The following is a 12,280-nucleotide window of genomic DNA, read 5'->3' as shown; positions in this document are numbered from 1 at the left end:
ATGATTCAGGAGGCCAACATGTGCAACAGGTGGGATACCCAGGGAGGGGAATCACCCAAGCAATGGATAAAACTGTGAGAGCACATGCATTACAGTGGTTTTGCTTTCACTTGTATTTTACTCTGATGGTAGGGGGCAGTGGAGAGGAGGAGAAGGTGATACTAAGTGGACTATGAAAGACCTTGAATGGGGAGTATCAGTCATGGCCACAATAATGCTACATAACAAACCACCCCAAAACTCGTGGCTTCAAACATCAACCATTTACTAAATCTCACAAACCAGTGGGTCAGCCGGGTGGTTCCGCTGATCTGAGCAGACTTGGCTGGTTTAGCGGAACTTGCACAAGTGCTTGCAGTCAGCAGCAGGTCAGTCTAGGCTACCCTCAGCTGGGAGGCCTGTGGCTATCTTCCACAAGTCTCTTACATCCTTCCAAAGGGCTAGCCTTTGTTTGTTCTCTTGGTGGTAGCAAAGATGGAAACAGTAGAAGCAGAAATTCAAAAGTACTTTTTTAATCTTCTGCTTGCATAGAGTTTGCTACTCTCCCGTTGGCAAAAGCAAGTCATATGGTATATTAATTTGGTAGGGCTACCAGAACAAAGAACCACAGATGGTGGCTTCAAGAACAGAAATCTATTTTCTCATGGTTTTCGAAAGTCCCAGACAAGATGTTGGCAGGACTGGTCTCTTCTGAGGCCTCTGTCTATGGTTTGTAGAAGGCTGTCTTCTCCCTTGTCTTCACATGGTCTTCCCATTGTACCCATGTCTTTATTTCCTCTTCTTATAAGGATACCAGTCAGATTGGAATAGGGCCCACCCTAATGACCTCATTTGAACTTAATTACCTTTTTAAAGACCCTATCTACAAATACAGTAACATTCTAAGGCAGGCGTCCTCAAACTACGGCCCGCAGGCCACATGCGGATGTTTTTGCCCATTTGTTTTTTTACTTCAAAATAAAGTATGTGCAGTGTGCATAGGAATTCGTTCATAGTTTTTTTAAAACTATAGTCTTGCCCTCCAACGGTCTGAGGGACAGTGAATTGGCCCCCTGTTTCAAAAGTTTGAGGACCCCTGTTCTAAGGCACCAGGGGTTATAACTTTAACATACAAATTTAGGGTGGGACACTCAACCCATAACACACAGCCAAGTTCAGAGTCATGGTGGGAGAGGAGGGCCACAGGCATGGATCCTGGGAGGCATGAAAATTTGAGACCGGTAATATAATCGATCCACTACATGAGGAAATAATATTTTTATTTAGATTCATTAAATGATGGGAAGTCTGTAGATTTTTAACTAGGGAGTATAATGATGAAAAATGCATTTACGGAAATTATAGTTCCAAATATATTTCTTGCTACAGAGAACATTGATTTAAAGAATATTAATAAGAGTGGATTCTATAATAAATGACATAGTTCTTATCCAACATAATGATTTTAATTATCTATTGCAAAGTAGCCCAAAATTTAGTGGCTAAACCCACCAATTTATTAGATTTCACAATTTTGTGGGTCAAGAACTTGAGCTGCACTAAGCTAGGCACCAGAGAGTTCTCCAAGAGAGAATGTGGAAACTTCCAGTCTTTTTTATTTGTAGGATGGGGTCTTGCTATGTTGCCCGGGCTGGAGCATAGTGGCTATGCAATAATAGTGCACGAAAGCACACTATAGCCTCAAATTCACAGGCTCAAGCAATCCTTCCACCTTAGCCTTCCAAGTAGCTGGAACTACAGATGTGTACCACCACACCCAGCTCAACTTATAGTCTTTAACAGACTGGACCCAGAAACCAGCACTGAGTTACTTGGACTACACTCTATGGGTCAAAGCAAACACAAGCAAGATCAATCTATTCATATCTAAAATCCAGGCTTCCTTGGGAAAACAGGATGTGAATAGCTGAATTTACATCTTATCCTTTCTTCACATGTTTGAGAAGGGCTTTGCAAGAACATGAGCAACATTTTAAAGCTAGTTGGTAGTTTTCCAACAAGAACAGTACCTGGTCTGGAAGGCAGCTTTGGTAACCCATTCTCAGTCCTGCAGTAGATTCACACTCTGGAGAACCAAACCAAAATGGCTATGCATTGCATCCCGACCCAGGGTCTCCAAGCACAGTCTTCTATGGTTTTAAATGCTATCAGCAGCAGTGGGCTCCAGCCCCTCTTGCCAGTGAAAAGAATGAAAGGGAACTGACCTTCTGGCCCTACCCTCTTGGTGCTGTCATTCTCCTGCTACCCACCAAAAAAGGAGTTAGGGACATAGAAGAGCACTGCACCAGCCACTCCAGGCTGTGTGTGCACCTGTCCCACAGTGAGTCTGTGGGTGCGTGCGGCCTAGCTCCTGGGAAGGCTTCCTCTCTCCTCTGTCCTCCCCCAGCACTGCCCTTGCCTCTCAGAGATGCTCACTTCCTCTTCCCTGTTCATAGGAGAAAGGCGGTTAATCTTCCTGATACACACATTAGAATTTACATCTTAGGTTGAGTCCCGTGGAAGCTGACCCCGAGACAAGGATTCAAGTGCTGGAATGTAAATTTGGGAGATGATGCCAGGAAGCACCAGTAGCAGAGTCGGGAGTGAGACAGGAAGGGAAGGAAGCCCAGAGGATGTGGCGGAGAGCAAACTGCCATGTGGGCAACTGGGGCTTGCTCTTGCTGGGGACCTCTGGGAGGCTTCAGAACACAGAGCAGAGCCACCCATCTGAGGGGTGGGCGAGGGGACCTTGCCTTGCAGCCTCCATCCAACGTGACTGAGGACTGTTCCTAGAGCACCGACTCCTGGCACACTGGCCTGCCATGCATGGACCTAGCAGCTAGAGAAAACTCAGGCAAGGAGTCACAGATGCTGGTAATAGAAGCTGCCAGGAGCGTCAAGTATCGGGAGATATGGGTGGACCACCAACAGTGTCTGACAGAAACTCTTATCAGGGCACCACAATGGACCTCACATCATGGCCGTTTTTACCAATTACACTACTGAGACATTTGTATCAAATCAGAAAAACATCAAATTTTGAATGTAGTATGTGTCCTCAGCAAAATAAGATACAATGAAATAAAATAAGTATTTGAACAGCATAGAAATGTGCACAATCAAATATAAAAGTCACTCTCATCTCTGTGTTCCTCTATCACACTCCACAGAGGGATCCACTCTCTCAACTGTTTCTGTTTTAAACAATTGGTTAAAATCATCCCTCTAAATAACACACATACTTAAGGCAGGAGGTCCATTATCTAAGAACAATTGGCATTGGAAAAAAGCCTCTTAAAGCAAATCCATTTAAAACTGAGATCAAAATTTCTTATTTTCAGAGATCAAAATTTCACAGTAAATGGTGATTAGGAGATTATCTTGAAAACTGAAACTAAAATTATAAAAATAAATGTATTTTTATTCAATAAAACTTAAATTATAATAGCAATTATGCATTAATTCTTAGAAAGAGTAAAGAATAAATCAAGCATTTAAAGGCGGAAGACTCATTTTCAGACAAAATTGTGCAGTAGCAGGAGACAAGAAGGAGGAAAGAGAGGAAAGGGGACTGACACCTCTCACATGCCGAGTGCCATGCCTACATATGTTACGCCCTGTCATCCTCACATAACACAATTAAGTATTTATTAGTGTTCCCATTTTACAAATAATAAACTGAAGCTCAAAAGAGGTCAGGCAAATTCTCCAGGTCATTTAGCTTGTAAGTAGTAAAACCAAGATTTGAACCCAGGCAACTTGAGTAAGCAAGGCCATTTCTGGGGACAGAAGTGGGGAAGAAGGTGTTATGGCTGAATTGCATTCTCTTCCCAAATTTCATATATGAAGCCCTCACATACACATCTACACACCCATACTGCAGAATGTGACTGTATTTGGAGACAAGGCCTTTAAAGAGGTAATTTACGGAATATGAGGTCATATGGGTGGGCCCAAATACAATCTCACTGGTGTCCTTATAAGAGGAAGTTTGAACAAAGAGACATCAAATTGCACAGGCACAGAGAAAGGTCATGTAAGGTCAAGAAGGCAGCTGTCTGTCAACAAGGAAGAGAGCCTTCACCAGAAACCAAATTTGCCACCACCTTGATCTTGGACTTCCAGTCTCTAGTACTGTAGGAAAACTAATTTCTGTTGTTTAAGCCACCCAGTCTGTGGTACTGTGTTACGGCAGCCATTGCAAATTAATACAGAGGAGAAACAGAAAAGGAAAGGAGGCAGAGAAGGGAAGGGAGAATAAAAGAAAAAGAGGAGGAGAGGTGAGAAGAAAAATAGCCATTCTTGATTTCTCTTGGGATTTAGGGAGGAGCTTGCATATTATGAAACAGTGAAAGGAGCAGAACAGTGAACAAAACTTTGAGGAAATCTCTTTTAACCATTGCCAGGGATGCCTGTAGAACGAGCTGTGCACAGACATGAGCTCTGCACACACACTGGCATCCCTCCAGGGCATCTGCTGACCTCCAACAAGAAACAACCTTTGAGTTACCAGTTCCTGAATTCTTGACAAGTCATGTTGCCCCCAAAGGGAAGCATCCAAAGGAAATCATACTAGGTTCCTACTAAACAGTTGGCTTCCATTTTTTAAAAGGGTTTCCAAATTAGTCACAGGGGAATGCTTCAGATATGCATGTTTTTCCTAACCTTGGCATCCGATTTTTTCCACCCTCACTGCTTCTAGTTCTGCCTTCAAAGGGACAGAGAGCTGAACTTAATGGGAGACACGCTCCTTTGTCTCCATCAGAAGCGATTCCGTAAGCAGGGAGCAGCACTCCCCCATCAAGCCTGTCAACTGCTCAGTGTTCTACCGTTTTCCACATGGTTAAAGGCATGTCAGCAGGGGAGGGGTCCCTACTGGAGGCAGAGGCACCTGACAAGGTGTGTTTACAGCAGATGCTTAGATCTTGTTTTAGCATCATCTGATCATTAGAGGAAGCAGAGTTTGAAAGAGATTCTGTCCAAGGGTGCAAAAAACTGAGCACCTAGTATGGTGCAGCTGAGAAAGCAATGTTTTTAAAGATGGAATAAATCTGTTTGGTGTCAAAGAAACTTGAAAAAATTCAAAATTTTAAAAAAAAGAAATAAAAGATAAAGATAGAATAAATATGTGACCACAGAGGAGTGTTGTTAGTACTCAAGAAGGGTGGAATTTTTTTAACCTTGCATTAGACATTCCGAGATAACAGATGAGACTGGGCCATTTATTGCATTCCTGGACTGTGCTTTGTTTTCACTGTATTTCCCCCCTCTGAGAATCAAGAAGGTAGTCAAGCCCTTTCTTGTCCCCTGACTTCAGAGAAGATTTATATTATAGGGCAATCAGGAGGATCTGACTGCATAGCATTTGCCTTTTGTTTCCCTGAAACATGCCATTCTATAGAGGTGGCCAACTTTGGGAGTCTCCAAAACAGCCCCTGAGACAAGGATGTCAGTGCAAGTTTACCTGGGAGGTGAGATCAGAAGGCACTCACCCCCATGACAGAGTTGTGGGGACGTAAAGAAAGGAGGGTAAGAAACCACTAGAGGGAGAGGGCAGGTTATCAATGTAAGCAACTGAGACTCAAGCCTGCTGGGGAACTCTGGGAGACAGTGTAGACAATGTCCCCGAGTAATTCCAACCAAGAAGCAAGGGATCTGGGGTATTTATCCGCCAAATCCCACCCAGCATTGGTTGAGGGCTGTTCCTGGTGGGATATCAACTGCCCAATACTTCAGCCTACCCTGGGAGCAGGCCAGGGGGCTACAGTGGCCAGAGGAAGGCAAAGATCCACATGCCTTTTTGCAGTTGGAAGTGGGCTTCCAGTGGGATTTGGGTCAATGGGTTTGGGAATGAGGGCTTAAAGGGACATGGGTGGGGCACCACAGGGGTTATGCTAAGGGAAGGGAGGGGTGAATGCTTTTGAGGATGAGGAAGAAGAATTTGTAAAAATTAAAGGGTCATGGAGAGCTCACAGGTTTCACAAGCAGGATGGTCACAACCCAAAGCCCATGCCTTCTTGGGACCCCAGGGAAGTGACAGGCCTGGACTCGCCATCCTGTATTTGCTTCCATACTTGGAGCCTAGGAGTTATTCCTGATGCGGGGTCCAGCCTCCTATGTGCACTCCACAACCTGCCAATCAGAATAGATGCCCATCTATTCGTAATGGACATTCGACCAATCAGAGTAGATGTCCAGTAAGTTAGAACTAGCACTCATCCAACACTGGCCATTAACAATGAGTTCTACTGGTTGTACTAGTTAAATAGCTCTAGCTGTGGGCAAACCCAGACCTAAACACAGGTTTGAGGTCGGGAGCTTGGACTTCAGCTCCCAGCCTCCACCTCTGCAACCTTTCCTCTTTCTCCCATTCTATCTCTTTCAGCCAGCTACCCAATTACTTCATGTGGCCCAGGGCTCATGGCTTCAGAATTCTCACTTGAGAAAGGTTTATGTATCAGTCATTTACACCACAGTATAAATTAAAAGCACTAAAGCATCTGAACAGTGAACTTCATCTCTGTCTGTGGAAGAAAAGGTAGAATCCCCATGAAAAGACACATCCACAGCAGAAGGTCTTTGAAATTAACTCCACAGTGGCAGTCCACACGGGTAGGCTGTAAAGCAGGCCAATCTTTAGAGTTTATAAGGAAAGTGCTGCTGGCCTGTCTTCCCAGGTCTGTCACAGCTGCTGGTGCTCGTGTCCCTCACATGTCAAAGTCTGATGACCACCTTTGTTACTGACTCTGCTGCTACAGGGTGCTCCACCCACCCACCCACACATAACCCAATGGTCGGTGAGGAACCGCAGGTCTGAAAGACGCAGAAAGTCCTGCTTTCGCAGAAGGTGCTACCCAGGTTCCAAAGACCACCGCGCATGCGCTCTCAGCTGCCTCGGACTGCGCCGGCGCGCGGCCGTGAGGAAGAACGCCTACCCGCTCTTCCACAGCAGCGTCCCTTGCGATGGCCCCCCTTTCAGTTCCCGCAGCCACCGCTCCCCTGAGACTGCTTCTCACGGAAAGCAGCCCACACTGCCCTCGGCCGGTTCCTCTCCCCACTCTCCAGTCACCACCACCACTCTGACCTGGATGTTGCTGCAGATTGCTCTTCCGAAAGCACAGCCTGAATGAAGTAAGCCATTCCCTCTGGCAGACGCTCCGTGTGGTGTCACTGCCGGAGTCACCAGGGCGAGGAGGAAGACGAGTGCCGCCCTCCAAAGCCCCTCGCCATGGCTGTGCCTCACGGTGGCTTCCTCAGAGTGATGCCGGCCCGGCGTCACGTGGGGGCTGTACGCATGCGCATTCCCCGCACAAGATGGAAACCGCTAGTCCTGTGGCGTCACTTCCGCTACGTTCTAGTGATGATCTCCAAGTCGCCAGACACGCGATTCAAAGTGAAGGGAATTCGACTCCACTTCTTGATGGGGAGAAGAGCATGTGGCATGGGAGATACTGTCCGAATCATCTTTGGAAAATGCCATCTGCCCAATAGCTCAAAGCCAAACTAAACCATTGCTGGAACTACTGGCTGTTAGCCAAAGCCAAGCATGGCCACACTGCCCCACGTTGTGACCATGACCCCTGCGTAGGGTTCTAAATCTGACCCAGCCTTCAAGGCCCACCACAGATGCCACCTTCTCCGTGAAGCCAGCATCTCAGCCAAAAAGGAAGCTCTTCCTCCTCCATCCACTGGCCACGCTGCAGCTGGTCTTTCAGGTACCTACCCTTTTCTACCTTGCATCCTAGGTGTCTGGCCTGCCCGGATCCTCCGGTCTCCATGGTGCGTGCCTCACACCTCCCTGTGGCCCTTCTGTGTTTGCGACTTGCCCTGTTCCACAGCATACTCAAACTGGATAAGGTCTCCAACAGCGCACCATGAGAGACCTGTATAATCAGAACAACATGGGCTGGGGACGTGTCTGTCAGTGAAACGTGTCTCTGGAAGGCTTATCAGCTTTTGCATGCAGCCCTGGCCCTGGCCCAGCCCCAGCTGGCAAGCTCTGGAGGATGAGTTGGACAAGCTGACATTGTCACTAATGCTGTCCAGGCCCATATGTCCATCCATGGCTCCTTAAATACAGTGCTTGAAACAAGGTTCCCCAGCCTTCTAGGCCAGATTGGCAGAGCTACAAGGGGCTGCACGGGGCAAGTTGTCACACAAAGCTCTTGGCTATACAAATTTTGCCTTGGGGTCCTGTGGAGTCCCAGAGCAGTTTGAGACATCTTTTCCATCTGGCAGTGGTGTTCATGTGCCAAATGTGGTTATTCTACCTTCTTGACCAAGATCAGCAAATTACATCCCAGGGGGCCTAATCTGGCCCATTCCTGTTTTGGTAAAGTTTGATTGGAACACAACCATGCCCATTCATTACATATTGTCTATGACTGTGTTCACACTCACACAATGGCAGAGTTGAGAAGTGCGACAGATCATATGGCCTGCAAAACCTAAAATGTTTGCTGTCTGGCCCTTCACAGAAAAGGTTGCCCACCCTTGCTCTACCAGACACTTGCAGAGGACCTCTCTGTTCCCCAGTCCAGAGATGGGCAGCAGGGAAGGAAGAGTCCCAGTTGGCATGTCCCACCTCCTATTCTATTCAACTGGGACACAGTTCAGACACTCAAATGGGGGAGAAAATGGCTCCAGAAAGCCCACAAGAAAGAGGCCCACATTATAACAGGTCAAAGGCATGACAAGAAAGAGACTAGCCTGCTCCTAGGACCAGCAGGCTGCCCTAGCCTCTGCTCCTCTGGTTTCCTTCCATGGAGGTGGGCAAGATATTTCTCCTGTGTTAGCTAAGAGCTTGGATTGGAATTGTATTCAAGGAAAACCCAGAGAAAGAAAATTCAGGGGATGGGGGATGGAGAAACATCAAAAAGCTCAGAAATGGACTTGTTTACACATGCTGTTAGTATAAGGAAATCCCAGCCCTAGTCAGCTCAGCAAGAACTGCCCCAAGCCCACAGCATGTAGCATCCCCACAGTTGGGCCAGGGCACAGTCTCTGGCTGACCCAAAAGCTGGGTCTCACTATGAGATTCAGAGCCACCATACAAGGTTCTTGTTCTCTGGGGTCCTTTCTTACCTCAGGTCACAGTTGGCACTGTTGTCCCAGGAGCCCTTAGATGGGGACCATTAGATGCATTCCCCATAGTGAACCACCACCAGGTGACTCTACAAAGGGACACCTCTATTCTCACCCATTTGTAGGAGAGAGGTGTAGACCCTACCCTGAGCACAGGAAATGGACATTTTTCCTTCTCAGGTGACCAACATGTAGCCTTTTCCTTAAGGAAGGAAGCTTATAGAATTTTCATCCATAAGACTTCCAAAGTGATGAGTTCCAAGAATGAATCTGTCACTTGTCAGTTTTGTAACCTCAAGAAAACTATTTAAATCTTCTGAACCTCTATTTTCTTTTTTAAAAATATGATAAAAATACCAACCTCATGTGGCTAAATGACATATATGAGGCCTTTACTATGTTGACTGGCACATAGGATGAATGAGGGCTTTGAACAAATGGGAACAATGACACATGTGGCACAGGAAGTTGCATTCTCTCATGGCACCCCTTGGGACATGTTTTCTCTCTATTTTCCTGTTTCACTCAATTTACTTTTATTTATCTTCATATACATTTCTTCCCTTTCTATTCCATTCTCAAGACAATAAAGAATAAGGGATATACTTGTAAAGTGAATTTACATTTGATTACATTATATTGAAATATAAAATTTGTAAGGACAGCCCTATATTCCTGCCTTCTGTCTTTCTTACCTCAAACCACTTTGTATAATCTTCAGAGAGTCACTTGACCTTGACAGGCCTCAGTATTCCCATCTGCAACAGTAAGGGATTTGGACTATTATGTCTGGCTGTATTGTGGGATATCTGATCTGAGAAAATGGTTGGGACAGAAGGATCGATCTTCTGGTTTGGAGCCAATTAGTCATCAGTAAGCCAAAGCTAGCAGGCTCCCAGAAATCAGAAAGTAATTTTTAATTTGATCTCTTTGTATGTCAGTCCTCCTCATTTCTGCTTTATCCACTAATTGTGTATAATTCCCCTATAAATTCACTCTCAGTCATCCTTCCAAAGAAAAGAAAGTTTTAAAAAACCTGAAAAATAATCCCTGATTATCTGAACTCTTTAGAACATACTCCAAGGATTGGGCCTCTCGGAGGTGATCAGCTATCTGCCATGAAGCTAAATTTATATGTGGCTAATAAATATGTGTATGTGAATTAGTTTGATAAGGAAGTAGCAAAATAAAAAGGAATTATTCTAAGAGTATCCTAAAAGTCATTTATGGCAACTTACAGAAACCGCTGGAGTTCACAGGGTTAGGCCCCAGACCCTAGTCAGTAGGTCCAGGCCAAGAGCCTGACGTCCTCGGTCTGCAGGTCCAAAAGTACCATCAGCTTTTCAGAGTAGCATTGGGCCAGGGACTGCAGCTGCATACGGCCTTCCCTCCCAACAGGTCAGGGTGGCATTGAGGGCTTTTCTCTGGAGGTTAGTGGCCCAATTGACCTGCCAGGGACAGCCAAATGGGATCTGAATACCAGGCTCAAGACCCAAAGCCCCAGCCCCTCTAGTCACTGTCCCTGAAGACCTTTGCAGTTGGCGAGGTCTAAACCGCAACAGCGCCTCCTATAAGGCCTCTCTGTAGCACTGCTCTCCTCCCATCTGCTTCCCCCCACTGGGACTTGATCTCGGAATTGCGTAAATGATCTGGTCACCCCTGTTTAAAGATTCTTGCTGGTCACTTGCAATTCTCTCTATAGCACTATAGCACTCAAAAGCTCAGCTTGAGTTTCTTCTCAGCCTACCTTTCCATGCCACAGATACCTTCCCACCACACACATGTGCACACACACACTCATACACACACAGACACAACATATACACAGAAGTGAAATGAACATTTACCAAGTGAATTTGAACCCAAGAAGAAGAGGGTCTTCCAGCTGTCTCACCATCATGTAGAGCCTGTGCATTAACATACAAGTTGGGAAGAAACCAAGAACCGTAGATATCACTTGAGCCTCTGGATCAAGCCACACCTGAAGCTAGCACTACCCTATGGGCATCTCATTATGTCAGCCAATAAATGCCCTTCTTTATTGTTCTATTGTTGAAGGCTGGTCACTTTGGGTTTTCATCACTTGCTAGCTAAGGATCCAGACTGATCAGAATCCTGGGAATCAAGCACCTGGCATTCAGAAGTTGCCTGCCAAGTCCACCTCATCTCTACAGCTATACTCTTCCTCCAGGACTCAGTTGAGTTTCTTTAAAGACTAGGGCTCAGTCTTCTTTCATTTGTACTCATCTGATGGCACCTACTACTGTTCTCTGCACATAAAACCTTTTTCTTAAAGCTGATGTAGCATTCTGGATAACTGAGAATCAGGGAATATCCTTTTACTTCATATTCTAAGTCTTTCTCCCACACAAAGACTTACATAAGAATGATCATAACAACACTATTTATAATAGCCCAAAATTGGATACAATTCAAATCTCCATCAATTGGTGAATAGGCTAAAAAATGTGGTATATCCATGAAATGAAATCTTATTCGGCAACAAAAGGAAACAGACTATAGATATACCAGGAGATGTGGATGGACCTCAAAAACATTTGCTAAGTAAAAGAAGCAGCCACAAGAGACTGAATAGTGTATGATTCCATTTATTTGAAATGTCTAGGAAAGTTAAATCTATGAAGACAAAGTAGGATAATGGCTATCTGGGGTGCAGGGAGGAAGGAACAGCGATTAACAGTAAATGTACATGAGATCTTGGGTGATGGAAATGTTCAAAAGCTGATTATGGTGATGGTTGCACAACTTCATAAATTTATCTTTAAAAAAATCATTGAATTGTACACTTGAAAAGGACAAATTATATGATATATAAAATATGCCTCAATAAAGTATTTTTCAATTCCGAAATTCACAAGCCCGTATTTTAAAATCTTTTTTTGCATGACTCTGCCTCTGGCCTCAGTAAGTCAGATGAACCACAGGACGTCTACATCTGACACTGCCGAAAGCTTTACATTTTAGATGCAGAAACTTCAAACACAGAGCCGAAACTGTAAGTCCCACAAGACCTACCCAGAAAGCTTTATTAGCAAGTCTCCAGTTTTGCCCCACCTGCAAGGTGTTCATATCTCTCTATATTGGGCTCTGATTGATCAGAATCTTTATCCTTTTCCGTTTCCTCCAGAATCCCCTGGGTGTGGTACGGGGGTGAGGGGAGAGAGAGACTCAGAGCATTTGAGGCAACCTCAGCTAG

General features: G+C 45.3%; 1 long non-coding RNA gene across 1 annotated transcript in view; it reads right to left on the bottom strand.

Moving 5' to 3' along the window:
• Positions 1-7,254, bottom strand: part of LOC142874359 (uncharacterized) — a 169,558-nt gene extending 162,304 nt beyond the window's left edge. Inside the window, exon 1 of the long non-coding RNA XR_012922177.1 lies at positions 7,064-7,254. This is a non-coding gene — a long non-coding RNA (uncharacterized LOC142874359). The remainder of the gene's footprint in view (positions 1-7,063) is intronic.
• Between the last annotated feature and the right edge of the window lie 5,026 nt (positions 7,255-12,280).

The sequence above is a fragment of the Microcebus murinus genome, chromosome 12, assembly GCF_040939455.1.
Source record: "Microcebus murinus isolate Inina chromosome 12, M.murinus_Inina_mat1.0, whole genome shotgun sequence".
Lineage (NCBI taxonomy): Eukaryota > Metazoa > Chordata > Mammalia > Primates > Cheirogaleidae > Microcebus > Microcebus murinus.
Note: the sequence above shows the minus strand (reverse complement) of the source record. Positions and strands in the feature narration are given on the sequence as shown.